The following is a 19,662-nucleotide window of genomic DNA, read 5'->3' on the forward strand; positions in this document are numbered from 1 at the left end:
AACTCATATACTCAATACTTTGATTTATAAATGCCAATGTACCAAAAGCTCTCTTTACTACCCTATCTACCTGTGATGCCACTTTTAGGGAATTTTGTATCTGTATTCCTAGATCCCTCTGTTCTACTGCACTCTTATTTTACAATTTTTAAAATTGTTATTATTTAAATTATTTTTATTTTGAAATTATTTTATAATTTCTGGTGAGTCGCTTTGGCATCCTCTCCAAAGCTTTCACATTGTTCCTGTAATGTGATCATGTATGGAAACAGTAAATGTTCAAATATAGAAGAATGTCCCTCCAGGATTCTTATTGGAAAAAGTGAATGTAAAATGTTAGTGAAAGGGTTCAGGGAGCTAACAATACAGTATCTAATGCTATCATTGCAGGTTATGTGGTATTTTCACTAAGATTTATAATTCCACATTTTTTTTAAAGTTGGAAGTATACCAACACTATAGTCAATTAGGAACAATAATACTTGGTTTTCTGTGAGTATTTGCATTTCACAGCTTGGTAGCTGAAGCAATTTATACGGTTGAGTACAAAGTAGGTGTTCTTCAGCGTATACACAACCATAACAAATCTAATGTGCCAACAGATGGTAGAAAAATATTGACACCGTTTTCCTCTTTGAATCTGAATGTGAAGTACATACTCAAAAGTATTAACCAAATGTCTGGTCAAAATTTATTTTGCATGAACATGCTGACAGATTTACGCTGCACAAAATCATCTTGGCTATTGTTCTAGACCAATTTTTCACAACCATTTTTAGCCCAACACTCCTCTTAAGCATAATATACTTTACAGCGTAAAAAAACATGTCTACCATATACTAACATGAGAAAAATAATTCTGCTTTAAATTTTCATTTATCTTTAAACATAACTTACACAGACCTGTGTGCTGAACAGCAGCTTTGATGTCAATGTGATCCTTGAGCTTCGTGGTTTTTAGCAGGAGTTGAAATATCTGGTTTAAGTTGTGACAGCAAAAGCCTTAAGTCCCCACTCGTAACAATGTCCAAACAGTTTCTGTTTTTTGTGAGTATGTGGTTGACTGCACTGAAGCCCTTTTCAACAAGGTAGGAAGATGGAAATAGAATGAAGAGCAGTTTGTCTCTTCTCCAAAGACCAGGAAACTTCGTGTGACAGTGTAGCCACATACCACAAAGCCAACATTATTGAAAATCCATGTTTTGCTTCTTCATCATTCTGAATTTTGATAATTTCTTGCAAGCTCTTTTCTGGTTCTTCTACTTTGCAAAGAAATTGGCTAATTACCCAGTCCAGGATTTCCTGATCATTTAAATCCTTGAGTCAATTTTGAAAATCCTTCTTCAGTGACTGCAGGTACTCTTGCAAATCATTGTCTGTGAAAGAGAGTGCCATACTTTCCATTCAGGAAAACAGAACATTCTTCTCCCAATGTTTTGCTTACACATTTCCAATTTTCTGAGAAAAGTGGACACTGCACTCTTTGCCTGCTTTAAATTGAAATTCTCACCCTGCAGTTTCATATTTAGAATTTTTCTAAATTCATATTTATTTTGTCTCTCAGATTGGCTAGGTATGCCACATCTTCACATAGGAGTTCAATCTTTTTTTCCAACCTCTTGTCAACTTTGAGCAGCAATCGGCCATGATGCCAAAAAGATCAAAGAAACATTTTGAGTAGCAGCCTTTTGATAGCCAATGCACTTCAGTGTAAAGAACCAAGCATTCAAACTCTTCATTGTTATCTTGGCATAACTGGTGAAATATTCTGCTATTTAATGGTTGAACTTTGATTTTGTTGAAAGCAGGTATTATAAGAATCGTGCTTAAAAAAAGTCGCTGGCCTGGGTTTTTGGTTGCGAGATGTTGATGATGAATTACACAATGGATTACAAACAGACTTGGAATTTCTTTTTTCGTAGATGCCACTAAACCAGCATGGCAACCTGTCATATATGGTGCTCCATCGGTTGCACAGGAAATTATGTTGCAAATCGGAATACTTCTATATTTAATATATGTTCTGAGCTTGTTGTAGATTGATTTTCCATTGATATTTAACATAGATGTAACTCCCCGGGTCGCCTCAGGCTCGCTCAGCTCGTTCTCGTCTAGGGGGAGCAGCCTTCGGCCCCGCCAAACTGGGTAATCAGCTTGTGTGGATGCTGTGTGATGTCTCCGCCTCGCCAAAGAACAAACAGGACACCATATGCGATTAAATGATTACACTTTATAAAGATTACTATAAGTGATTAATAACTATACAATATACATGAAGGAAAAAAAAATAAAGAAAAGTGCCAAACTTATCAAAGTCCGAACCACTTCGTGCACAACCGTTGGAGCTCAATTACTGAAGTCTTCTGGCCACCAGTCGATCCCCTCCGAACTCCTCGACTTGCAGCTCAGGACCACCCAAAGTGGTCAACCAAGCACATCTATCTTCGTCTCCTCTCCTCGGGGTACCTCCTGGCCTCAGACCCCTGCTTGGGGTCCGTTCCTTGCCCAGTTTACAGCATCACTTCCTCTCTCTCTCACCCCTTCGTGCCGATCTCCCTAAAAGCCCGCCAACAATAGCTTAGAGACTCAGAAGAAAGAACAGCATTAATCCCAATTGGTTAACAAAGGAATACAATTCTCATTATCATTAAATTTTAACCCAAACAAGCTTCCAGCACTCTCTCGCAACAAAGAAGCATTCCTACCTTTAACAAAACAAAGAAGCCATTTTGATTAACATACGCAGTAACAAAGAAAAAGAAGAAACCCCCCCTTTACATAGAATATAGAACGTAAAAATCTTCAGCACGTTGCAGGCCCTTTGGCTCACAATGTTGTGCGGACTATGTAACCTACTCTAGAAACTGCCTAGAATTTCCCTACATATAGCACTCTATTTTTCTAAGCTCCGTGTACCTACCTAAGAATCCTTAAAAGACCCTATTGTATCCACTTCTACTACCGTCGCTGGCAGTGTATTCCACACACCCACCACTCTGTGTGGATAAAACTTGCTTCTGACAACCCATTGTACCTACTTCCAAGCACTCTAAAACCATACTCCCTCGTGTTAGCCATTTCAGCCCTGGGAAAAAGCCTCTGGCTATCCACACGAACAATGCTTCTCATCATCTTATACACCTCTATCAAGTCACCTCTGATCCTCCATAGATCTCATGGCCAAGGAGAAAAGGCCAAGTTCACTTATTTTCATAAGGCACACTCCATGCCTTGTAAATCTCCTCTGCGTTCTCTTTATAGTATCCACATCCTTCCTGTAGTGAGGTCACCAGAAATGAACACAGTACTCCAAGTGGGGTCTAACCAAGGTGTTGTTTAGTTGTATCGTTATCTCACAGCTCTTGAACTCAATTCTATGGTTGATGAAGGCTGATACACCGTATGCCTTCTTAACAAACACTGAGTGTCCTATGGACATGGACCCAAGACCTCACTGATCCTCCACACTGCCAAGAGTGTTTAGTATTATATCCTGCCTTCAAATTTGAACTACCGAAATGAACCATTTCACACATGTCTGGGTTAAATTCTGTCTGCCACTTCTCACCCCAGTTCTGTATCTTATCGCTGTCCTGCTGTAACCTCTGACAACCCTCCAGACTATCCACAACACCCCCAACTTTTGTGTCATCAACAAACATACTAACCCACCCTTCTACTTCCTCATCCAGGTCACTTATAAAAATCACAAAGAGGAGGGGAACCAGAACAAATCCCTGTGGAAGACCATTGGTCACCGACCTCCATTCAGAATATGAACCATCTACAGCCACCCTTTGCCTTCTGTGGGCAAACCAATTCCGGATCCACAAAGCAAGGTCTCCTTAAATCCCATGTCTCATTGTTTCTGAAAGAGCCTCACATGCCTTACCAAATCCATATACACTACATCTACTGCTTTACCTGTGTGTTTTGTTACATCCTCAAAGAATTCACTCAGGCTCGTAAGGCACGACCTGCCTTTGACAAAGCCATGCTGACTGTCCCTAATTAGATTATGTCTCTCCAAATGCTCATAAATCCTGCATCTCAGGTTCTTCTCCAGCAACTTGCCTACCACTGAAGTAAGACTCACTGGTCTATAATTTCTTGGGTTATCTCTATTCCCTTTCTTGAACAAAGGAACCACATTTGCAACCCTCCTAACCTCTAGTACTTCTCTTGTCCCTATTGATGATGCAAAGATCATTGTCAAAGGCTCAGCAATCTCCTCCTGTTGTAATTTGTGCTCCACCTCCCAACCACTGTTGGGAGGCCTGTGTATAACTTCCATCAACATTCTTTATTTAACTTTTGCAGTTTCTTAACTCAACCCACAAGGATTCAACACCTTCTGATCCTATGTCCCATCTTTCTACTGATTTGATGCCAATCTTTACCCATAAAGCCACACCACCCCTTCTGCGTACCTTCCTATCCCTGTGATATAATATGTAACCTTGAACATTCAGCTCCGAACTACAACCGTCCTTCAGCACCAGGTTCAGGAACAATTATTAACCCTCAACCATCAGGCTTCTGAACAGAGGTATTAACTTCACTCACCCCAATACTAAACTGTTCCAACAACCTATACTCAATTTCAAGGATTTTTCATCACGTGTTCTTGATATTTATTGCTTATGTATTTATTACTACTATTATTTTCTTTCTGTGTTTGAAGTTTATTGTCTTTTATTCTTCTCTACCATCAGATTTTTGATGGTCCATGGGCAGTACCTCATTATTCCTTTTTCTGTACTACTTATGTTTGTGATTTATTGTACTTTTATGTCTTTGCAGTGTAGTGCTGCTGAAAAAAACAAATTTCATGCCATACAAGTCAGTAGTAATAAATCTGATTCTGATTTCTGTGTCTTGGGAGCTACCTCTCTGTGAAGGCAGATGTTGGTGAATTTCTCCAATGGTGCAGAATAGCTATTATCTGTCCAACAAGAAATATTTGAAAATGAAAGATTACAAACTGCACAGCATATTTGTGGTCTACAGAACAGCGGTGATCATGGCCCTCCCATATGCTTTGGAGGCATGGGCAGCCTACGGCAGATAACTCTGGTATTGATGAATTACCACCAATATCAATTTTGCAAAATTCTCCATATCCAATGCAGTGTTCTCTCCCCATACAATATCCAGAACAGTGGTGCTCTTCTCTGCTTACACTGCATTAATGGGCATGCAACGTTGTCTGCATGTCTAGCACATCTTCCAAAATGATCAGTGTGCACTGATCTCCATCATCGCAAGAAATTACGATGAGGAGAAAGAAAAAACAGAATATTCTCACTGATGCTTAGGAATCCATTGTTAGCAAGCATTGACAATTGAGGAAAAGAAAACATTTGGAAAGGCATTCAGCTTTTGCAGTCCCTGCAACAGGAGCATGTGTCCATGCAAAAACAATGGAAGTGCACAACACCAGATGCCGTCCTATCCTTCACTGGAGCCAACAGATCCCATGAAATAATTTTGAGTCACTTCAGAACAACAGAAAAATGATGGAAGACCTCAAGACATTACTTATGAAGGCTATTTATTTATTTGAATTGGCTGTAGAACAATAAATCTTTTTCATCATTTTGCCCAATTGTTCATGGAGGCTTATTAAGAGAAAACCTTGCAATTGAAGTCCAGCAGAGAACCTGTGATCCATGTTTTACTGATGTACATGGATTTCTTGTCATCCAAGGGCTCACTAAGATCCAAGAACAGGGGAAAACTCAAGAACAGTAGAAGTCAGTGCTGGAAGGAACATTTGGAAGAACATAAGTATGCCTCTTTCTTTAATAGTATTTTTCTTGACAAGGTTTTGGAAAGACCACACACCAGTTGAAATTCACCAAGGCTCTTGAATTTATCCTGTTGTGCTGAAACTCTAAACTCGGCAAAGACTAACATCAGTTCCATATTTGCAATCTCATCTACAACTGAGAAGTGGATTGGCAAAGGTCCAAAGAGACCATGTTAAGATGCAGAATCCCTTTGATCACAGTGATTAGAGTGATGCCCTGCTGTCTGTTGTGTGGAAAGCCATCAGTGTTTCCACCCAGTGGCTGAAGAGCTGCTCCTTGAATTTACTGAATGCACAATGGACATGATCTGCATTGTTTGAGCAATGCTAAGAGATGTGCATGGAACAGTACAACCACCATTTGTGACCCTTTTAAACCTTGCCAAGATGATTGGCCACCTGTTGGATTGGACTGATTCTTGGTGCAAGACCTCCGAAGGCAAGGCTGGAACATCTCTTTCATACCCTGATTGATCAAGAATCCATCAACTTCTGCTTTAAATACATCCAATGACCTGGCCTCCCCAGCTGCACGTAGGGTGTATGGGGTGTCAGGGAGAGGTAGTACCTCTGACGGGGAACACGTCGTACTCTTCTGAGTAGTTCGTCCGCATTGGTCCTCACCTCACCATTTACCAGTGGTTCCTCGTAGCTGTTTGCATGCAACAGTAGCCACACCCCGGGCAATGGCCTGGACTGGCCAGCAAAACCTGGTGAGGGTAGCTGATGGGCCTCAAACCCTTGGTGAGTTAGGGCTTGTCTACCTACGCATGCGAAGACTGAATTTGGTGGACTACGCAGAGGAGACCACCACTTGGGGGTCCAACGAGTAAAAAGGTGGACCCAGCAAAGCGTTGTGGAGTGCATTCAGGACACAGTGAGACACGTAGGACACTTCTGGCCATCCACTGCATCCCGACTTATCTCCAGCCGTCTTGACTCCGTTTTGCAACTGGATACAGATAGGTCAGGACGAGAGAGTGAGGCTGACGATTTGCTCAACTCTCCCTCACTTTAATCCAAGTCAAGCACAAGTCATGATTCCAAACCCATTCCACTAAAAAACTTCAAGTCCTGTGGCGATGGGCGAGTGGCGAAGCAGCAGGTGTGGATACACTGGAAGCTGTAGTCACAAACCTGCACACAGGCAGCCTAGGGCATTGGGTCGTTCTCCGCTGGAATGAAGCAGCAGTGGAACTTGGCAGCCCCCTGGGTGTCTGAGCAGTCCTCTTTAGGAATCACTCTGCTCACCTCCATGGAGGAAGGGGCTAGAAAAGGTGCCTCAAACATAGCCTGCTTCATCTTACCCTTTCCAGCACACCGTGGCTGGCGGGAATCCCACTCAGCAGTCGAACTACAAAGAAGGCGAAAGTGAAGGTGCACAACCTTTGCATGTGGAACGTGCAAACTCTGCTTGACATCACCAAGGCTGTCAGACCAGAAAGAAGAACAGCACTGGTGCCAAAGAACTAGCCCGCTATAACGTGGACATTGCAGCACTCAGCGAAACACGCCGAGCAGACAAGGGCCAGCTTACAGAACGTGGTGGTGGGTACACCTTCTGGAGCGGTCGCAGCAGCGCTGAATGACGAGAGGCTGGCGTTGGATTTGCCATCCGGTCCCACTTCGCTCGTAAAATTGCCAAGCTTCCACAGGGCATCAATGATCACCTGATGATGCTTCGGCTCCCACTTGGCAATAAGAGGAGTGCAACGCTGATCAGCGCATATGCCCCAACAATGACCAACCCAGATGACATCAAAGATAAGTTCTATGAAGAACTTGACACCCTCATAGCAGCAGTCCCACAATCAGAGAAGCTTATTGTCCTTGGGGACTTTAACGCCAGAGTGGGGACAGGTTACCAGACCTGGGAAGGGATTCTTGGAAGACATAGTATTGGCAAGTGTAACAGCAATGGCCTGCTGCTCCTCAAGACATGCGCTACGCATGACCTTGTCATCACCAACACCCTATTCCGCCTCCCTACCCGTAATAAGACATCTTGGATGCATCCACACTCTAGGCACTGGCATCTGATTGACTATGTCATCACCAGAAAGAGGGACTGGCAAGACGTGAGAGTGACAAAGGCCATGTGTGGTGCTGACTGCTGGATGGATCATCGACTCATAGTGTCCAAGTTTAAACTTCGCATCCTGCCTGTGAGAAGACCCCAAGGTCAGAAGACTGCAAAGAGGCTCAATGTCTCCAAGCTGAAGAGCAGTGTAGTTGCAGAAGAATTTCATGAAGACCTAGATAGCAGGCTGCTTGCCGCACCCCAGGATGACCACACCAGCATTGAAGAGCAGTGGACGGCTTTCAGAGATGCAGTCTACTCTACCACTCTCGAACACCTCGGACCAGCAATCTGTAGACATCAAGACTGGTTCGATGAGAACGACGAGGAGCTACAGGCACTGTTGTCAGAGAAACACCAACTGTTCAGAGCGCACCAGGACGATCCCACATCACAAGCAAAGATAGATGCCTTCGCCAGTGCAAGACGGAAAGTGCAGAAGAAACTCCGTGAGATGCAGGGTGTCTGGTTCAGCAATAAGGCCGATGAGATCCGGGGATATGCAGACAGTCATGACGCTTTAAAGGCTATGTATGGACCTCAGTCCTCTGGATCCTCCCCCCTCCTCAGTGCAGATGGGACTCGGCTGCTGACAGAGAAAAAGCAGATCTTGGAGAGATGAGTTGAACACTTCAACCAGGTCCTCAACCGCCCTGCCGAAATCAATGATGAGGCCATTGCTCGCCTACCTCAGGTGGAGGTCAACCTGGACCTTGACAACCTCCCCACAGAAGAAGAAGTCAGAAAAGCTATCAGGCAACTTTCTTGTAGCAAAGCACCAGGATCAGATGCAATCCCAGCTGAAAACTACAAAGCAGGAGGCCCATTCATGATGCAGAAGCTGACTGAGCTCTTCCAATCTATGTGGAACGAAGGAAAGGTCCCGCAACAGTTAAAAGATGCCAGCATAGTCCACGTCTACAAGAGGAAAGGCAACCGCCAGTCTTGTGACAATCACCGAGGCATCTCCCTCCTGTTCATAGCTGGGAAGATCTTGGCTCGCATCCTGCTTAATCGCCTTCTCCAACACCTTGAGCAAGGTCTCCTCCCAGAAAGTCAGTGTGGCTTCCGTGCAGGACGTGGATCTGTCGACATGATACTTGCTGCACGCCAACTCCAGGAAAAATGTCAAGAGCAGCACAGCGACCTCTTTATGACCTTCGTCGATCTGACCAAGGCATTTGATACGGTCAGCAGAGATGGCTTATGGAAGATAATGGCGATGTTTGGCTGCCCTAACAGGTTCATCACGATTGTTCGGCAGTTCCACAATGGCATGATGGTGAAAGTTTTAGATGATGGTGACGAGTCAGAAGCCTTCCCAGTGACAAACGGTGTGAAGCAAGGATGTGTTCTTGCCTCTACACTCTTTAGCATGGTCTTCTCTGCTATGCTGAATGGTGCCTTCCGTGATTGTCAGGACCGTATACGCGTCAGATACAGAACTGGCGGTGGGCTATTCAACCTCCGGCGTCTACAGGCTGTTACTAAGGTAAAGGAGACCGTCGTCAGAGACCTGTTATTCGCTGATGATTGTGCCCTCAACGCCAGCACAGAACAGAAGATGCAGTGAGAAATGGACTGCTTCTCACAAGCCTGTGACAACTTTGGACTTACAATCAACACCAAAAAGACCAAAGTTATGTACCAGCCTGCACCCAGAAAGCCCTACCAGGAACCACACATCACAGTAAAGGGGCAGAAGCTACTGGCAGTTGACAGCTTTACTTATCTGGGCAGTATTCTATCACGAGCGGTGAACATAGATGCAAGGTCAGCAACAGAATTGCCAAAGTCAGTGCTGCCTTTGGGAGACTCCGTGAGATTGTATGGGAACGGAGAGGACTCAGCCTTACCACCAAGTTGAAGGTCTATGGAGCAGTGGTTCTCACCACCACCCTCTATGCCAGCAAGACCTGGACTGTCTACAGCAGACACGCTGAACAGCTCAACCACTTCCACTTGAGCTGCCTCCGCAGACTTCTCCACGTACGATGGCAGGACAAAGTCCCAGACACGGAGGTCCTGGAGCGGGCTAGCACCCACAGCGTCTATGCCCTCCTACAGAAAGCCCAAGCCGGATGGGCTGGCCATGTCATCAGGATGTCTGACAGTCGACTGCCAAAACAGCTGCTGTATGGAGAGCTGAGCCAGGGCAAGCGCTCAGTTGGAGGGCAGAAGAAACGTTTCAAAGACTGCCTCAAAGTGTCCCTCAAAGACCTCAACATCAATCCCGGTAACTGGGAATCACTTGCTCTGGACCGCCCAACCTGGTGGAGCAGGACCACTAAAGGAGCGTATGCAGCAGAAATCAGATGCACCGCAGAGGCTCAGAGGAAACGCGCCACGCGCAAGGCTCGAGCTACTTCCACTTCCACTGCAGCACCTACCCTCATGTGTCCCACATGTGGGCGAGCTTTCAGGGCCTGGATCTCACTTTCAGGGCCTCACCAGTCACCTCCAGACCCACAGTCACAAACCCTCCACCTGACAGAAGTTGTGGTCGACTTCGACTCCAAAGGACAAACAACAGCAACAGCAGCAACTAATTCCATAGATTCTCTGCCTAAAGAAATTTATCATTTCTGTTCTGAATAGTCATCTCTCTATTTTGATGCTGTGCCCTCTGGTTCTAGACTCTCTCTCCCTCCCCCCCCCCCTCCCACCTCTCCACATACACACTATCTAGGTCTTTCAATATCTTTCATCATCTGATAGGTTTCAATGAGATTCTCCCCCCCTCCCCCCCCATTCTTCTAACTTCCAGCAAGAACAGGTCCAGAGCCATAAAACGCTTCTTGTATATTAACCTTTTCATTCCCAGAATCATTTTTGTGCACCTCCCCTGAACCCTCTCCAATGTCAGCATATCCAATCTTAGATAAGGGGCCCAAAACTGCTTACAAATACTCCAAGAGAGGCCTCTGCAGTGCTTTATAAAGTCACGGTGTTACATCCTTGCTTTTGTATTCAAGTCGTCTTGAAACGAATGGTGTTTATGGGATTCTCTTTGAGTGCAGAGCAGCGTCTATCGGCCAGACGGAAGGCAAGGAACACAGGAGGTGTATCTGTTTGGGTTACCCGGAGAAATTGGCAGCAGAACATTGCAATGGCCATAGGATTGACTTAAAACAAAACTACTGTGCTGCGCCAATGGCTTTTGGGACCACCTGGTGAAGGAAGCCATTGAAATAAAACTGGAGAAAAGAATTTTAACAAAGATGGAGATCTCGCTCTGAGAACTGAAATACGATTATAAATAAGATGGGACAGGAGAAACTTGATTGGATGAGGACTAACCAACCAGGAGGGGCAGATGATGGGCGGTATATATACCAGCGGACTAGACATGCCGAGGCATAATTTCTGATGAATTAGCAGAGTTTGCCACCAAAATGTTAGTTAAAATCGTTACCTGTACCTGACTGGAAGCCCAAGAAGAGTTTATTAGTCTATACTTTTATTTCTTCTACCAAAGTGCATGGCCGTACACTTCCTGACACCGTATTCCATCTGCCACTTCTTTCCCATTCTCCTAATCTGTCTCAAGTCCTTCTGCATCCTTTCTGCTTACTCAGCGCTACCTGCCCCTCCGCCTATCTTCATATCATCTGCAAACTTGGCTACAAAGCCATAATTCCGTCATCCAAATCATGTACAGTATAACATTAAAAAAAATAGCAGTCGCAACACCGACCCTTCAGAACATCACTAAGGCACCAGCCAGAAAAGGCTCTCTTTATTCCCACTCTTTTTGCCCTGTCAGTCAGCCAATCCTCTCAATTAATGTTGGTATCTTTCCTGTAATACCCTGGGCTCTTACCTTGTTAAGCAGCCTCATGTGCAGCACCTTGCCAAAGGCCTTCTGAAAATCCAAGTATACAGTATCCACTGTTTTTTCTTTCTCTATCCTGCTTGTTATTTCCTCAAAGAATTCCAACAGATTTGTTAGGCATGACTTTCGCTTAAGGAAACCATGCTGACTTGTTTTATCATGTACCTCCAAGTGCCCTAAGAACTCATCTGAAAACTTCTAAGATATCCCCTTTCGAAGCTCTCCTCCTGTATCAGGTCATTAGATGGAAAAAGGGAAAATTGCTGCATTTTCACCCAGTCTTGTGAAACCCTGGCTATGTTTATTCAGTTAGAGGAGGAGCATTTGGAATGACTGAGAAACTTGAGGCATATTTGAAGCACACAGTGATGGTTGTACATTGTGTACAATAATGACAGGAGACCTGTGCGGGAGAGTTTTTAAAGTGGGAAAACCATTGCTCTGGGTCATTTCCACTCTCTTGACCTCAGAAGTCCAGGTCCAGTTGCAGGAATGAGCATCACAAACTGGGGTCTTGATTGCAGTGGATGACTATGACATCTTCTGTATCTTGTCATGCCCTCCGCTTTCCACAGGCATAGCAGTACCACCTTTCTGGCTGTTGGATCTCACTGCAGATCTCATCCTCCCAGTCTGCTGCAGCTGACTTCACATGCTAGGCCCGGCATGTTCCTATCTCACTGGGGTATGAGGTCCGGCAGCTAACCTCACCTGGCTTAGCCTGCCTGTCAAAGTTGTGTACCAGGGTGCAGCCACTGGACCGTGTAAATATGAGTGAACTGTTCTAGAATGGACACAACAAGCCCCCAGCAGAGGTGCTAGCCCAGGGTTAATTAGTGTTACAAAGTTGTGCAGCACGGAAACAGGCCCTGCAGCCCAATTCCCTATACTGACCAGTCTTCCTGAGCTAGTTCCATTTGCCTGTATTTGGTCTATGTCCCTCTAAGTCAGGGGTTCCTAACTTTTTTTTATGCCATGGAGCCTTACCATTAACCAAGAGGTCTGTGAATCCCAGGTTGGGAACCCCTGCATCTTTCCTATCCATATATAGATCCAAATGTCTTTCATGCACTGTGATTGTACATGCGTATGCCACAACCTCTGGCAACTCATTTTACATGCCCACCACCCTGTGTGGAAAACATTTGACTTAAGTCCCTTTTACATTTTTTCTCCTCCTCTTAAATTTGTACCCCATTGTTTTTGACTCCTCTAGCATAGGAACAAAGAGTGACAATGCATCTTAACTACACCCCTCCTGATTTCATAATCCTCTACACAGTCACCCCTCAGTGTTAGTTGCTCCAGGGTAAGCCGGCCCAATCATGAATGAGAGGAGTATGGAAGTCTATGGTCTGGGTGCAGGTAGCTAGAACTAGGCAGACTAGGTGAGCACAGACCAGATGGGCCAAAGGGACTATCTCTATGCTGTAGTACTCTGTGATTTTTTGACTACCTAGTGTCTATAACTCACTTCCAGTCCCGACAACATCCTTGTGAATCCATTCTGTATCCTCTTCAGCTTAAGCACATCCTTCATAAAGTTTGGCAACCAGGGCTGTGTACAGCACTCCAGCTGCAACCTCAGTAGAGTCTTGTACAGGTGGGGTTGGAGAGCACCTTCATCCAAACTATCCATCTGTCTGTCAAGTAACTCCTTCCCCATTACTTTAGATAGCAAGTCTCAAAATGCCTTATCAGTTAACTCAAAACATAGGATTGGAGTGGAATAAGTCATCAATCCCGAGAGATGGATGGGGAAGTAAGAACGCTGATGAAGCAAATTGTTTAGCAATTTAGTTAGCCAGGCCATGTAGAGCTGTTTCACCACCTCCATTTTTCCATTCGTAATGATGGTAGTGGGAGAGAGATGCCAGGTGAAGAGGGAAAAAGGGGAAGGAGTGTGGGAGCAAAAATACCGACCAGCTCAATTCTCTTGTTCTTTTGCTGCTTAAATGGAATAATGCATAATGGCTGTTGTTATTGTACCACTTTAATTAGCATATTAAAAAAATGACATGCAAGTCATTTCAGCAATTGTGTCTGATAAAGGGTATATGGATCAGCACTATGTATGATTTGATGTGTTCTTAAGAATTTGTATGAGTTGTTTTATAATGTTTATTTTTAGAATTTTTACAAGTAGAATTGGTTATTTAAAAATGACATTTTGCCTCAGAAATAATAGAAATATCTTGATTCTTCTATTTCAAACTGGTCAATGTAATGGAAGCTTTGTGTTGGGCACATAAAATATATGCCCACATGATGTGTTTCTGGTGCTCTCTCTAATATGACATCCACCTGAACATGTGGACTGTAAATGTGGTTTAGTGAAGCATCAGAAAGTCGCCACTTGCAACAATATGGCAGTATTCAAGCCTGAATCTAGGGAGAACTGAGAAACTTTGGACAGTGGTAATTTTCATAACTGTTAATTAAATTGGATATTAACAGGTGGTGCCAGAATAGAACAAAACCTTTTGAACTATATTTTGCTTTAATTAGAGCTATAGAGCACTACAGCACAGAAATTAGCTCTTTGGTCCATCCAAACTGAACTGTTCTGCGTGTCCCATCAGTACATTGTATTCCCAATAAGAGAGTTCAATACCTGATCTGCTATTATGGAATGAGACAGGGCAAATGCCAGAAGGTTGTGTTGGGGAGCACTTTGCAACTGGGGATCTAGCTTCAGAGTAAATATGGAAAAAGATAGGTCTGATCTGCAGGTTGAGATTCTAAATTGGAGAATGGCCAATTATCATAAAAGGATCTGGCAGCTGATGGTTGGGATGGGCTGTTTTCTGGCAAAGGTGTACTTGGGTGATGGGGGTCCTTAATAACGGATGTTGTCTTCCTGAGGCACCGCTCCTTGAAAATGTCTTGGATACTACGGAGGCTGTACGGACACCCAAGATGGAGCTGACTAATTTTACAACTTTCTGTAGCTGCTTTCGGTGCTGTGCAGAACCCTCTCCACCCCCATACCAGACAGTGATAGAGTCTGTCAAAGTGGTCTTCACAGTACATCTATAGAAGTTCGAGTGTTTTAGGTGACAAACCAAGTTTCTTCAAACTCCTAATGAAATATAGCTGCTATTTTACCTTCTTTATAGCTGCATTGATACCTTGGGACCAGGTTAGATCCTCAGAGGTCTTGACACCCAGGAGCATGTAATTGCTCACTCTCTTCACTTCTGATCCCTCTATGAGGATTGGTTTGTTTTTCCTCAACTTACCCTTCCTGAAGTTCACAATCATTTCTTTGGTCTTGCTGATGTTGAAAGCAAGGTTGTTGCTGCAATACCACTCAACTAGTTGGTATATCTCACTACTGTACACCTTATCTCCATCTGAGATTCTACCAACAATGGGCATATCATCAGTAAACTTATAAATGGCTTTTCATTCTAGAAAGAAGGAGATGTCTTCCTTTTTCAAACAAAGGGGCTTCCCCTCTTCCACCATCAACACTGCCCTCCAACAGCATCTCTTCCATCTCACGCATGTTTGCTCTTACCCCATCCTCCTGCCAACAAAGATAGGGTCCTCACCTTCCACCACACCAACCTTCATGTCCAGCACATAATTCAATGAAACTTCTGCCATTTACAATGGGATCTCACCACCAAACACATTTTTACCTTCCACCCCCTCCCCCCCCCCCCCCCCCCCCCACTTTCGGCTTTCTGCAGTGATTGCTCCCAACATGACTCCCTTGTCCATTCATCCCTCCCCATTGAGTTCCCTCCTGGCACTTATCCTTGTAAGCGGAACAAGTGCTACACCTGCCCCTACACCATCTCCCTGACTAACATTAGGGCCCTAAACAGTCATTTCAGGTGAGGCGACACTTCACTTGTGAGTCTGTTGGGGTCATATACTGTGTTGTCTGGTGTCCTAAGTGTGGCCTCCGGTGTATCGGTGAGATCCGACATAGATTGGGAGACCATTTTGCCGAGAACCTGTGCTCAGTCCGCCATTTTTTTTTAAAAAAAGGATCTCCCAGTGGCCACCCATTTTAATTCGACTTCCCATTCCCATTCCAGTATGTCTATCCATGGTCTCCTCCACTGTCGTGATGAGGCCAAACCTAGATTAGAGCAACAATTTAACATCTGGAAGATCAAACCTGAGCTATATGATATTTTATGTATACACAATTCTTGGAGTAACAAACATGCAAGTAGGCTTAACCTGTACCTCAGTGGAGCAGCGGAGGGAAGCGGGTGGTGTTACATCTTAGAGGAGGGACCAAGCTGTGGAATTTTGTGGTAAGGTTTCTTGCTGGTGTTTCCTCTTCTCCATCCATGTTCTCAGATTCACACAGGACGCATTGCTCTTTACGTTGATGTTGGCAAGAATGTTTACACACGTGAAGGAGGAAGAGTATGAACTAATACGTGATTGGCTGTGAGTAGCTCAAGAGTATGTAAAGTGCTCTCATTGGCTGATTGTATGTTTATTGTAATGGTGGCCACTGTTGAGTTTTAAGTGTTGTTTTTGTCACTTAAAGATTAATCAGTAATTGAATAACTGCGCTATAATGAATCAGCACTATGCGGGATAGTTAATGCGGAGTCTGAATGTCTTTTTGGCAAAGTGTTTATCAGTAGCAAAATGAATCTGGTTTTAATGTAAATAGTTCTTAAAACAAGAGTGATGTGTAGTCCACAACTTTCCCATTTCAGTGAAGGACACCTTTGGTATACCATGTTTTAATGGAAGGGATGGTTATGAATGGCTCAGTGGAGTGGTAACAACATGAACAATGATGAGATGTGGTAATGACATGAACGTCACTAAAACAGGAGTAGAATATGTGTGAGAAATCATAAAGCTGATTTGGAGGAATGTGCCGCAGACAACACAGGTGTTTTAGGAATGGGGTTGAAGTGGATTCAGAGGCTATCAGTAATTTTGTGCTTGCATATGATGATCTTGAGGACCAACAAGCATAAGGAATAACTTGTAGAAGACATAAAGTCCTGGGAGTTTGAAATGACCTTACTACTGGCATTACAGTATGATAGAGAAAGGTATTATAATGCAATAAATTCTTTGAGTGATGGTGGGTGATCAGGAAACATTGTACAGTCCCAACAAATCAAATCCTGGCAAACAGGAGAAGGGCAAGTAGGAAAGTGCACTGTCCGGATTAGAGGGTACAGTTTATGACATTAGCTTATGTTGATTGGAATGTTTGAAATCCTAGGTTACGCCCACACTAGACCGGATAAATCCATAACCAAAGCTTTTTCTCTTTGTTTTGACCCTCTGTCCACACTGAAATGGTGTTTTCCTCCCCTGAAAACGGAGCTTTTCTAAAACACCCTCCAGAGTGTGTAAATTTGAAAACGCCTCTTGGGCAAGAGTAGTGGGATAACCGGAGATTTCTAGAAACGCTGTCATGATATGCCGGAACAGATGGTGGCATTTCACTGTTTTCTTGAATGCAACCCCCCACACAACCTAACAATTTCAAAAAAGACGGCAACAAGACTGAAGCCAGAAGAGTTAGAAATGTACTCACCAAATACTTTGACCCATAATTTACTGAATAATTAAATATACTCACTTTGCCCTGTTTTCTGTCCTTGCTTGTATGAAGATGGTTTACCTATTTATGCAAGTACTTCTCTAACAATAGATGTGTAACAGCTTAATGTAACATTGTATGGAAATACAAGATAACACTGATGCAGACATGCTTTATACATTTAACAAGGTGCTTTATTAATGCAACAGAGTTTGTCAGTTTTTAAATGTTCGTCGTCAGCGGGGTCATACTGTCTATGAACTCCGTCAGTTGCCTCCATACGCTCCAGTATTTGTTTTTTTTTTTAGTTTTAAGACCTCCTGCACGAGAGCCAACAGCTGTCTGTCGTTTGGCAATCTCGTTTTAAGTTTTTCTCATCTGTAACTGGACAAATGCACGCCAAGCCTTTCACGGCGAGATTCGACACCAAACATGTCGCTTGTTTTCTGTAGATGTGTCCTGTGCATGCTCAGTAGGAGGATATTCACCCAAGTACCTGTTTGTGGTCGGAGGTATTTTCAAAAACGCTTGGTGTGGACGCCTATCGTTTTTACGCAAAACCGGCGTTTTCAAAATTATCCAGTCTAGTGTGGATATAGCCCTAGTCTATCTAATTTAAAACATTATTTGTGAAGAAATATTTGTTGTTTAGGCATATTATAATGGACCTTTTAGAAATGAGACTAAATAACAAATGGATCACCATTAAAGGAGTTACTGTTACATAGGGGCAGACAGATTTTCCAAATAAATTAAATTTGTGCAAGCTTAACATCAGAATGACTGCATCACCTTTAATTGAAAATAATAAAGTAGAAATGGCTTCAAGTTTTCAAAAAGAAATGCTTTTGACAGATTTCACCAATTATCCTCTTTTCATCGTTGTTAATAGGGCTAGTATTTTAAAAATATAGTGAAGTAGTTTTATGTATTTATCTAGTAAAAAAGATCAGAGTTTGTTTTAGCGATGCATCTGTATGAATATCATTTCCTGGTGATATTTCAGTGTTTAGCATCTACAAACAACACTGCAGTTAAGATGACAATGATTAAAATTACTGAAGTAATACTTTGATTTACAGAACCAAATCTGTAAAATTGACAGGTTTCTAAAATATTCTCTTTAACTTTGTACAGTAGGTCATTCATCTTGATATAACTGTGGGGTGTTTAATGAGACAATAAGTCACTCAGAAGCTTAATTGGACTGGTCACATCAACACCTGTCAGTGGGATCACAACAGAGGCTGGAAAGGTGTATGAGCACACATTACATCATTTTTCCCTTGGTTATTCACTGTCTATAAAATGTCACATATGTAGATAAGAGCTGCTCCAATAATATACAAGCAGCCCAGCAACCTGGGCTGTGACACGAAATACAAGAGTTGGCATGTTAGACCACACTTGACTATCATGTTTTAATTCTGGTTGCCAGGCTAATAGAAGAACGAATAAATTAGAGTGTAGAAAACATTGACAAAGATGTTTCCTGGCGGTGTAGAGTTTATGATAATCCCTGTCGCTGCAAGGCAGTTATATCACAAAAGCCGTGGGTTAAAGTTACCGATACTTTTTATAAGAGAAAATGTACAATAAGTTTAGTCTTGCTAATGCTGCGTGTTTCCAGAGATCAGAAGAAATGTCACTTTGAGCAAAAGTTCATGGCCAGAAATTTCAAAATTCAATCCATCCCACAATGTGAGGGAGTAAAAATCTTTGCATTATGACTTCAACACAATGGACAGACGTGTGAATTTATAAGACTGATGGCTTGTAGAAGGAAGTTGTCCCATAACCTGGCTTTTGGTCCTGGCTTTAATGCTGTGGTACCGTTTGCTAGACAGAAGCAGCTGAAACAGTTTATGGTTGGTGTCCCCAATAATCTTCCAGCCGTTCTTTTTGCTCCTGCTGCTATAAATGTCCTCAGTGGAGGGAAGTTCACATCCACATGTGTGATGGTACAGTCTTGGATGTAAAATGAGTAGAGAAGGGCTCTTGGGACTCTGAATACAACCCTGGGGGGCAGCTGTGTTGAGGTCAGAGGTGAGGGAGCATATCCTTACTACCTGTCGGCAATCCATTAGGAAGTCTAGAATCCAGCTGCACATGGTGGAGTGCAGGCAGAGGTCTCTGAGCTTCCTATCAAGTCTGGAGGGAATTATGGTGCTGACTGCTGAACTGTAGTCCAGGAACAGCATTCTAACATTTTCATCCCTCTTCTCCAGGTGAGTGAGTGAGGATGTTGTGTAGTGCTGTGGCTATGGCATTATCAGGCTCTTCAGCCCACGATATTGTACTGACTTTTTAATCCACTATAAGATTAGTCTAATCCAGGGGTTCCCAAACTTTTTTATGCCATGGGCCCCTACCATTACCCAAGGAGTCTGTGG

At 43.4% G+C, this 19,662-nt stretch overlaps 1 protein-coding gene across 8 annotated transcripts in view; it reads left to right on the forward strand.

The window, feature by feature from the left end:
• The window catches only part of LOC132378224 (protein PALS2-like), a 187,727-nt gene that overhangs the window by 13,634 nt on the left and 154,431 nt on the right, over positions 1–19,662 (forward strand). The window contains exon 1 of one of the 8 annotated variants that reach the window (XM_059944942.1): positions 16,071–16,143. The exons of the other annotated variants lie outside the window; for them this stretch is intronic. The gene's annotated coding sequence lies outside the window, so the exon portion shown is untranslated. Of the gene's footprint in view, positions 1–16,070; positions 16,144–19,662 lie in introns of those variants that run through there. 8 annotated transcript variants of the gene reach the window in all.

Source organism: Hypanus sabinus, chromosome 20 (genome assembly GCF_030144855.1).
Source record: "Hypanus sabinus isolate sHypSab1 chromosome 20, sHypSab1.hap1, whole genome shotgun sequence".
NCBI lineage: Eukaryota > Metazoa > Chordata > Chondrichthyes > Myliobatiformes > Dasyatidae > Hypanus > Hypanus sabinus.